Raw genomic sequence first — 10,000 nt, 5'->3', positions numbered from 1 at the left:
TAAAGGGACAACACATATTGATGAACATTTTGCATGTAAACTGCTAATATTTACAGCCAATGTGGCTAATATCCATCAGGACAAAACACTACAGTCACACAAAGGTCACACGTCCGCACATCCAGTAGACGTATCGAATGAAAGAACATGTCATTTGGAGTTAAACCAACAACCCCTCAACACTAAAAAGTTACTCAGGGTGACATATTACACCCTCTAACAACCATTTATTAGCGCCTTTAGAAAATGTTGCCAGTGTCAAAAGCTCTTATGAGTTCCAGACATGATACACAAACAGTAGTTGTCCAAAAGCCCTTTCTGAAAGGCACAGAACAATCCCCTTTAGAATTTATTTTAACAAATTCATTTGAAGGAGGAAGAGCGAGATGATTTAGAATGTTGTACTACAGCATCAAATCAGCCTGTTTAATCAATTCCCATTGTGAGAATCTGGGCCACTGAGGTGAATTAGGCACTTTTCTCATATAACTCATATTACTAACTATAAGGACCTCTCTCTGTTTCTGGGGTCACCGCTGCCTCAACATGAGTGAGGCCAAAAAAAAAACAATTTTGTGTTTCCGGTAACCCGACCGACCTGAATTTCAAAACCGGACCTTAAACATTTTATCGCATATTTACTCGCTGTATGTTTCGAGAATGTCAAATTGTGAGAGGGAATCCAAAAGCTGCGGGAAAGAATAATCTGTGGGGATTGTAAGATTTGAAAATCGCTGCACTTTTGATAGGTTTAGTTTTGCCTATGAGCACATCCATGTTTGCGCAGATATTAGGTCATATTTGGTCAGCGTGCAGACGGCTGGTTCGGCACTAGATCATACACTCCTAACGGAAGTGAGAATGAGTTAGGAGTGTATGATCTAGTGCCGACCCACCGGCTGCCATAGCCGTGGCGACAGGCACGCCCGGGATAGCAGTGGTGAAGATATTTTTTGTGACAGTCAAAGTGCTCACATCACAAAGTGACAATAAGAAAAATAATGCGACACTGACACTGGCAGCCTGTCACGGGCAGCCTGTCATCGAATAAGCGCGCAGGGCAACAGCGCCGCCGACTAATGGCTCTTTTCCTGTGGCTCTTTTCCTGAGGTTGGACTAGTATAGATGTAGATAACTATTTTATTCAATATCTGCATACCAATAAGGCCACTTCAATGCGAAGCGCTCCCTTCTGAGAAAAGCCGCTAAACCTGTGCGAGGATTTAAAATAAATGAATAAATAAATCCAACCTACAGTACCTACCTGATTTTTTTTCTTTCAATGTTACCGGAAACACACTATTTTATTTGGCCTGAGTACTCAGAGCCCCACACTTTTCATCTTTATTTCCCACAAGCAGAATACATCAACTAAATATTGAATATGTTTAGAACCTGTCCATTTTCTGCCCTGTTTTGCCAGCATATTTGAGCATTCAATACCTCAGAGGGTGGGAGCAGCTGTTGTGAGTGTTTGTATCTTGGTACATGGTGTCCTAATCACCCCCTGTGGTCCCCTAGCTTAACTTCAGCCAAGACAAAGTGCACTTGAGTATGTTCATGCATAATGTAGTACAGTGGGCCTAAACACCAGCAGGGGTCTACACAGGCAGTTGCCCTTGTGGTGCTGGTGTTACAGGTGTTTTTTGTTTGTTTTAATGCCAGTGAGGAACACAACTTCCTTCAGGGTTAAACTGGTCTCTATGGGACAGTCCCGAAAGAGGTGTACCTGCCTGCATGATAAACAACGGTCCTTATCCCAAAGAAACTATTAAATTATTACATTTTTATAACTCCCAGATGGTGTGCTGTGCTTAGCTTCAGGTGATCCCTAGCCTCCTTTCCCCAAAAACATATAGAGGTACTGTATTTTTATGGGCTTAAAATGTGAACTAATTTGTTTTAAACAGTAACGCGTGCATCTTAATTATTCACTGCAGTTTTAGTTCTGTGAAAGTGCATTTCACAGAGACTAGTTTTGTTGTTTTGTCACCATAATGTTAACAACAACTCGCATGCTAACATAACACCAGCATTAACTCTTGTTCCCTAGTGTGCACACCAAGGTCTCAACTCTTCTGGGGCAAAACAGAAGAGTCACTAGTTACTAGGGATGTAATGGCAAATATGATGTCTCGCGATAACCCAAAATGCATAGATTCAGACACTTTTCCTTTGACTTTTCTCCCTCACAGCGCTGCCGACTTTGAGGCCAGCTCCGCCCTCTGCTCCAGCCGCATACACACACGGCCTCGGGGCCAGATGCAGAGAGCGCGTAGGAGGGAAGTTTAAATGTACAGGCTTCTTTCATGCTTTGGAGGAAAGTTTATATGTAGGGGCTTCTTTTCTGCTCTGCAAGAAGAAAGCGCTTTGTACCAGAGTACAGGCTTCTTATGATAAATCTAACTAGTCATCTAAACGTTTTCACTGAGACACTGAGTCAAAACATAAGACGGCCCTCATCAGCGCTGCTTGACGCTAACCGGGTCGGATTTTGCAAGGATTGTATTTTATTTTAGTTCTTGTTCAAACCAAAGAAGAACAATGGTTCCGCTCTGTGCAGTGAGAAGAGTTTGTCTGTTTGAGGCGCTGCTGTGAGGCCTCTTCCTCAATAACAGGCTCTGAGAATCTTCTTTTTTAAGCCCATAAAACATGGCCAGACTCGTTCGGTGCATTTCTCCTATCTAATCTCGATCTGTACAACTGCATTCCGAGACCAGGAAGTGAGAGGCCATGCTGTGCAGTGAAATCTTTATCCTAAACTGAGTGTTGGCCCCACCTGCTGGCTGCAGAGGGACTTACACAGCTAATCCCGTGGGAAATGGCAGAGGTCCAAATGTAATTGTGTGTTATACTTTTTTTCCAGTTAGAAATATGAGATGCTAAACCAAAGGTACACAAAAGCATTTTTAAAGGCTAAAAACAATACAAATAATGCATAATATCTAACCTTTGAGCAATCTGTGTTGATTTTATAAACATAAACAAGACACACTTCATGACAATCTGTGCCATTCAACAAAAGATATAGTAAAATGTATTCAACTGATCCAATCCACTTGCTTTTACAGACAGAGAATAGGCTACTAACCTACAAAAACAAAATGGCAAACATATCCTACAATTACAGACATGATTATAACATAGAGGTGGGCAAAATGATTTAACATTTACATATTTCAAAAAGATGATTGTTAACATCCACAATGTAAAACAAAGTCCTTAAATCCTTCAAGGGCACCTTACTTTGTAGGTCCTTTTGGTATTTCGACATGCTTGAGTGAGCATATTTTGGGCATGAAATCCTACCTTGTAATGATATTTACTTTTCTGAGCACTATACAGCTAGTTCAGTGGAAGTTTTAAGTGCTTCCACTGAAATTTACTATTGTCCCTCTTCCCCTTTAAACGAGCCTGTGCATTAGAGCTCTGACAGTCGTGCTGAGTGTCCATAAGTCATCTGGACTCACTTAGGGTGCACTGTGATTTGGATTCCGCTATGGTCTTACTTTGTGGCTGTGTTGGCTCTTTCTGGACATAATGAATGGGTCTTTTGGGCATAATCTTGTCCGACTCGGCTTATGGTGCCAAATAAATATTTGCCCCACAGCCTCACTGGTGGTAATTGTGATAACTTAAAACTGTATCTGTAGTATGCATTTCTAGCATTCATTTATTCAGTTACTGATTTAGTTTTTATAGTTAAGGCAAAGTAAGAACGAGTTCTACAGTGCATCCTGAAAGTACTCGCAGTGCTTCTTTTTCCACATTTTGTTATTTGTTATAGCCTTATTACAAAATTAAATTCATAATTTGCCTAAACAAATCACAAACAATACCCCCTAATGACAACTTGAAAGAAGGTTTTTTTAGAATTTATTGCAAATGTATTGAAAATGAAACAACTAAAGAGCACATGTACATAAGTATTCACCATGTTTTCCCTGACAGTCAACATCATTCTTCCACTGATCATCCTTGAGATGCTTCTACAACTTGATTGGAGTAAATTCAGTTGCTTGGACATGATTTGGAAAAGCACACGCCTGTCTATATAAGGTCCCACAGTTAACAGTGTCAGAGCAATAACCAAGACAGGATTGTATCAAGGCACTTAGTCAAGGAGGTGACCAAGAGCACGACCCGATGGGTCGGATGTCAAGATAAACCGTTTTTTTTTCCAATAACTATAAATATTTAAAGCTACGGTGGTAATTCATGGGGCTTTTGGAACCTAAGGTATTCAACAGAAATGTCTCCTGGTGCAGCACGAGTCACAAGCGTGTGTCACAGGTGTGTGTCACAGGTGTGTGTGTCACGTGTGTGTGTCACGTGTGTGTGTCACGTGTGTGTCACGTGTGTGTGTGTGTCACGTGTGTGTCACGTGTGTGTCACGTGTGTGTCACGTGTGTGTCACGTGTGTGTCACGTGTGTGTGTCAGTCGGAGCCCAGCTTGTTAACAAGACTGTGGATAAACACTCTTTACACCCGGAGGTCCACACTAGTCAACTGCGCAACCGTTTTATGCTGGAATCATGAGTTTACACAAGACAGAGCGAGGAGCAGGTCCGCTGACTGCTTATTGGGGCAAAACAGCCCAAATTTTACAACATTATTTTGTGACACTGCTAAAGTTTAGTTTTTTGTTGTATTGTCGTTTATGCAAACCATTTGATATATTTGCTGTGTGATGATGATTCAAATTGGTGTATTTCATAGTATGTTTGTAAAGGCCGGGGTTTTACAAATAAATGTCTGGCTCTGAACCTCTGACACCATGTGCAGCCTCCCCGTGATGAGCGGAGCTTTTAAGAAATAGTTTCAAATGAACTGGGAGTTCACGTCTTTACCTCTCGCAGGAACATGACCCACACCATGAGCCCGCTGCCCACTGATGCACATCGCAGTGTGGTGTGAGAAAGCTTTAACAGTGCAGGAGATCAGTCCTGATGTGTGTTTAATTCTGACTAAATAAAAAAGAAGTGCAGCACAAACCGATGAGAAAGTTCGCCATACAACACATTACTGTTCTACTCTTTAGATCAACAAGAGGAATGTTAAGTTTATTTTACATGTAACACCAATGGCATTGCTGCATTGTTTTGTGCAGAGGAAAGTCAGAGTTCAGTTTGTGATGTTCTGATCAGCACAATGGCAGAATTCTGCTCCACACCTGATTTCAGCCTTATATTCTACCTAAAATCAACTTTTAATAGAGCAATAAAACATTTAAGTTCATTTTAAAACCATTATCAGACTATTATTTTATATAAAATATAATTAATTGGTAAAATATAAATAAATAACTAGGCATAATACAACACTCTTCACATATTCAATTCAATTTATTTTTGTAACGCCCAATTTCACAACAACAGTTGCCTCGGAGGGCGACAGTGAAAAACGGATTAAAATATGTCCATAGGTGACGAGGGGCGATGTCCCAGGGTCCCCTGTCCTTAGACCCTCCTTCTCAGCCAGGAAAAGCTACGTAGAAACCTGGAGGAGTTTCACAGTGAAGGAGGGATCAGACTCCCTCAGATATGTAGTGATAACATATGTTATAATGTAATAATATATATTATTATATACAACTGGCAAAGTGGAAGAAATCATATGAAGTTTTGGACTTTGGCTTGTGAATATTTTCTCAAACTGGACCTCAGATAAAATTTATCAATGTCCCCTGCAATAGCGCATTAAACCTATGCAACTCCTAGGTGAGGTTATGTTACAGGTCAGCTCTGTGGAGAGGTTACCCGACTCGCAGTAAGAATGCATGTTTTTCAAGTATTTTTAGCAATAAGATATCATACTCTGGAACATTCCAGGCAAAGGTTAATGTATTTTCATCCTTTGCACAGCAACTCCCTTCTGGAAGGACATATAGTTATATCTTCAAACAAATATATATTTAAGAACTCCTTTATACCAAGGGCGGTCAAAGCGGCCAACTCTATGAATGTTCAATAACTATGTGTGTTCTCAGTTTTATGTAACATTTTTTATGTAACAAACATGTCATCTTTTATACGTTGCATTATGAAATGTTGAGCCAAGCCAGAGTGCCCAGTGGAAACTCACCCAGACACGGGGAGAAACATGCCTATGACCGGCTGTGAGGCGAACCCTATTGCTGTGAGGCGACCCCTATTGCTGTGAGGCGAGAGTGCTAGCCATTCTGCCATTTTCCAAATTAATTTCCCTCGCTAGGGATTATTAAAGTATACCTTAACCTTAACCTGCCTCACCTTACTTTAATATCTCCATGGAGACAACCAGGTAGCTCTACCTGTAAAGTTTTTGGTGTTGGAAAGTTTGAGACTAAGCTAGTCAGTACATGACCATGAGCGGATGCAGCTCTGTGGCATTGGGATGTAAAGACTATTATCTAACTTGTCCCCTCCATTACCCCTCCTCTCTTTACTCCCTATGGTGAGATTAATGCCAGGTGGGACAAGTATAACATAGTTTAATTAAGCCAGAGCCCACAAGATTCATGGACTCATTTCTTTGCCTGACAGTGCAAATGAAGGTTCAAAAGGTGCAAGGCAAGAGCCACCCTTGACTAGCTGTAATGAATGAAGCCCGAGATAACGATTTCACCCTTTAAAGATGGAGATTTACTTGAAAAAGATTTGCACATAGCAGAGCTCCGACTGCCCTCCACATGCGTAATGAGAAGATGACTTCAGTACAAATTTAATGGGGCTTTAACACCTGATATGAACTAGAACATTTACGGAAAGCGACTGTTGAAATTAAAAGATGTGATTCTTTAGACGGGTTTATACAGTTTGTGCATATTATTGTATGTATGTAAATGGTAGGGTTGTGTTCAAAATATCGATACAGCGATATATCGTCGCGGACTCTATATCAATACGGATACACAGTATCGATATTTTTGTTGATTAAAAAAAGAAAAAATATATATTTAAAAAAAAAAAGATTTTTGCGGCCCGTTTGCTTCAAACGAGGTGGAATAGTACTTTTGATATGTTGTTTGTGCTGCGCTCCTCTCGGCCGAGGTGAGAAGGAGCTGTGGACCTGATCAGAAGCTGATCTGTGCAGAAGATGCTGCTGCAGCATGTTTAGACCAGGCCAATTGTTTGGCAAGAAACACGCAATACTTTACTAGAATGTGTTCCATATATTTCTATTTGGATCCGTTGGTTGAATATATGAAGTTATTAGAGCAGAATGGATTTATAAATAGGGAGTGTCTACAGAGCCGCGGCGCGCGGCCGAAACTGCCATGTTATTTTGTGCCGCGGCTCCTGAAACTGCTGCGCTATTTGACTGCGCCGTTTTAGACGGCGCCGGGTTAAGGTTAGGGTCAGGGTTAGGGTTAGCCATGAGGCTATACAGCAGTGCCGCGGCTCCTGAAACTGCTGGGCCATTTGACCGCGCCGCGGCTCTGCAGCCATGGCCTTATAAATAAGTGCTTTGTGGATAAACTTGAAATTTCATAAATTTTCTTATCCAGAGTAAAAATATTACCATTTGGTACATTTTCAAGACTCTTTTTTTTCAAAAATGTATCGGGATACGTATCGTAATGAGGGAATTGTATTGGAATATACAAGTATCGGGATACGTATCGTATCGTGACCCCTGTATCGGTATACATATCGTATCGCGAGGGTCTTGGCAATACCCAGCCCTAGTAAATAGTATATGAATTATATTAAAAATAATACATTTACATTTTAGGGTCTTATCCCATGGTTATATATGCACGTTTGTCCCTACAATTTCATCATTTTACAGACAGAATAAAAAGCGTTAAAGATTAAACCACACGATTCTACAACTAACAGTTCTTGTCTGCACCAGAAAACTAAATGTATTTTTAATTGGCTATTTCGGATGTACATACTTCTTTAAACTACATTCCATTTCATTGTGTACAATCTATTTGATAAGTGAATTAAAACTAAAATCCTACCAGCGGCTGGTATCCAAAACCACCTTGGAGCACTGCGGATGCACATCCGGACGAGTTGTGTAAAGAATCTGCGAGAAGGAGCAGTTTTTATGTTATTAGACTAGTGTTCACTTGTACTGCATTGTCCAGGAAAAAATAGACTTATTGTGCAAAGCTGGACTAGGTAGATGTGTTCAGATGTGTTAGTCTCTTCATTGTAACATTGTTTTTTCTTTCTGCCTGAGGAAAATGAATCCACTCCCTTGCTACCCCCCAATACATCAGCTTGTACTTGAAGCTCTTGTGAACACTGCTTTCTTCTTTAGTTGCAGTATTTGCAGTGCAAGGAGAGATTGGAAGAAAACCCTTCAAAATATTTATTTTGTCTGTTTTTTTTCTATATTTTAAATGCTGTTGCACCGGTAGCCTTGAGGTAATCGAATCATCCTCTACAGTGCTTCGGCCCTCTGCAAACCAACAGAGCAATGGCATGCACTAGATCACTGTATTGAATTTCTATATAATTAGAGTCACAGGGGACACTGAGAGGGGGAAATTTTAAGTGGAAGATGCACAAGAGCTGGTACAAATAAATAGCCACTCCCTTCGGTTGAACAGCCCTTAATGCGTTTCACTCAATTTAGCCAAAGGACGTAGCTCATTGCAGTTAAGCCCATTGCCCGTTTCCTTTTTTTGGCATCTCTCTATAGCTTTTGCCACGTAGAACAGGCAAGCCCCAGTCATTACCCCAACAACCGTCGATACTGTTTGGCGAAAGGTGATTGCCACTTTTATCTAGGGATGTCACTATGTACAATTTTTGGATTACAATTCATGTGAGACGAAACGGTCCCATTTAACGTTGCTCTGGGTGATGTTAACGGTTTCGTAATCTGATGCCCGTGACCATCTGCTACTTTGGCGATATCGTCATATTGTGATGCGCTTTATTTGTGACTATTGTCTTCATGAAATCCAACTTTCTGAATGATAAGGTAAAAAAACAAGGGGTTAAATCAGAGTGAGAGTATGATACAGCGCCCCCTAAGGTCTCTGTATCATACTCTCACTCAAAATAGTGAATTGCTTGAAAAAAAGATCAAATAAAAAGCTATAGACATAAATTCAGACTGATTTTGTAAATTTCCTTCTTACTATTGTTTTGAATATAAATTTCCCAATGCCCAAGTTTCTTCAAGACCTACAACCGTCATCAGCAGTTCATATTTGTTACATGATTGGCATTTGAACACCAAGCATTGATCTGAACAATGATTTCAGTTTTGTTATCAACACAATCTCTGTCTTGCGGTAAGGATATGAGAGCGTGTACACCTAGCCATGTTATTAGGCTTCTACTCTGACAATGTTCAAATCTAAGCTAAAACAGTTTTGTTTAGCTGCGCATATGACTGAAAGGATTTTTATTTGCACTCTTCTCTTTTGTTTGTGATTTCATTAGTTTAGACAATCAGTTGGGTTGATTTTAAAAGTTAGTTGGACTCCAAAACACGCTAGACGTGTAAAAGTACGTACAATCAGTTCGACTGATTTAAAAAGGAGTTGGACTACGAAAACACGTTACCCTTTGTGGCTAGGTGTTTTTTTATTCAATTTTTTTTATTTAGTAAATTTTATTGTATTTCTGTTACTTTAATTTCTTTGTGATTTTAATGCATTTTTCCTGCTGTGTCACTTTGAATTGCCTTGTGTATGAAATGTGCTCTACAAATAAACTTGCCTTGCCTTGCCTTGCCTACTCGTGAGTCAGTGAAAATGGCCTTAAATGAAACGCAGTAGAAAGCCACAAGACAAAGCATTTTCGGACTATTGCAGATTCTCATTTTCTACAACGGCCCAAAGGGAGCTGCTTTCAACCAATTTAAAAGTTCAATTTGGACTTCTCCGTCCAACTTTATTGTACATTACAGCCCGCGCTTCCTCTTGGCCATGAGAGAACGTATTTAATAATCTGTGGCTCTTTCCCGTCAAATAATTTCACCAAGATGAGACGGAAGATGACAGTCGGTAATTTGTTGGATGGATTTACCGATAGATGAACGTCTAAAA

General features: G+C 40.2%; 1 protein-coding gene across 6 annotated transcripts in view; it reads left to right on the top strand.

Annotated features, from left to right (window-relative positions):
• The window catches only part of tbc1d22a (TBC1 domain family, member 22a), a 158,055-nt gene that overhangs the window by 21,752 nt on the left and 126,303 nt on the right, over positions 1-10,000 (top strand). The gene's annotated exons all lie outside the window — the stretch shown is intronic.

Source organism: Eucyclogobius newberryi, unplaced genomic scaffold, assembly GCF_026437365.1.
Source record: "Eucyclogobius newberryi isolate DKJ021-1_F unplaced genomic scaffold, fEucNew1.0.hap1 SCAF_2, whole genome shotgun sequence".
Lineage (NCBI taxonomy): Eukaryota > Metazoa > Chordata > Actinopteri > Gobiiformes > Gobiidae > Eucyclogobius > Eucyclogobius newberryi.
This window is presented reverse-complemented; position numbering and strand designations above follow the sequence as displayed.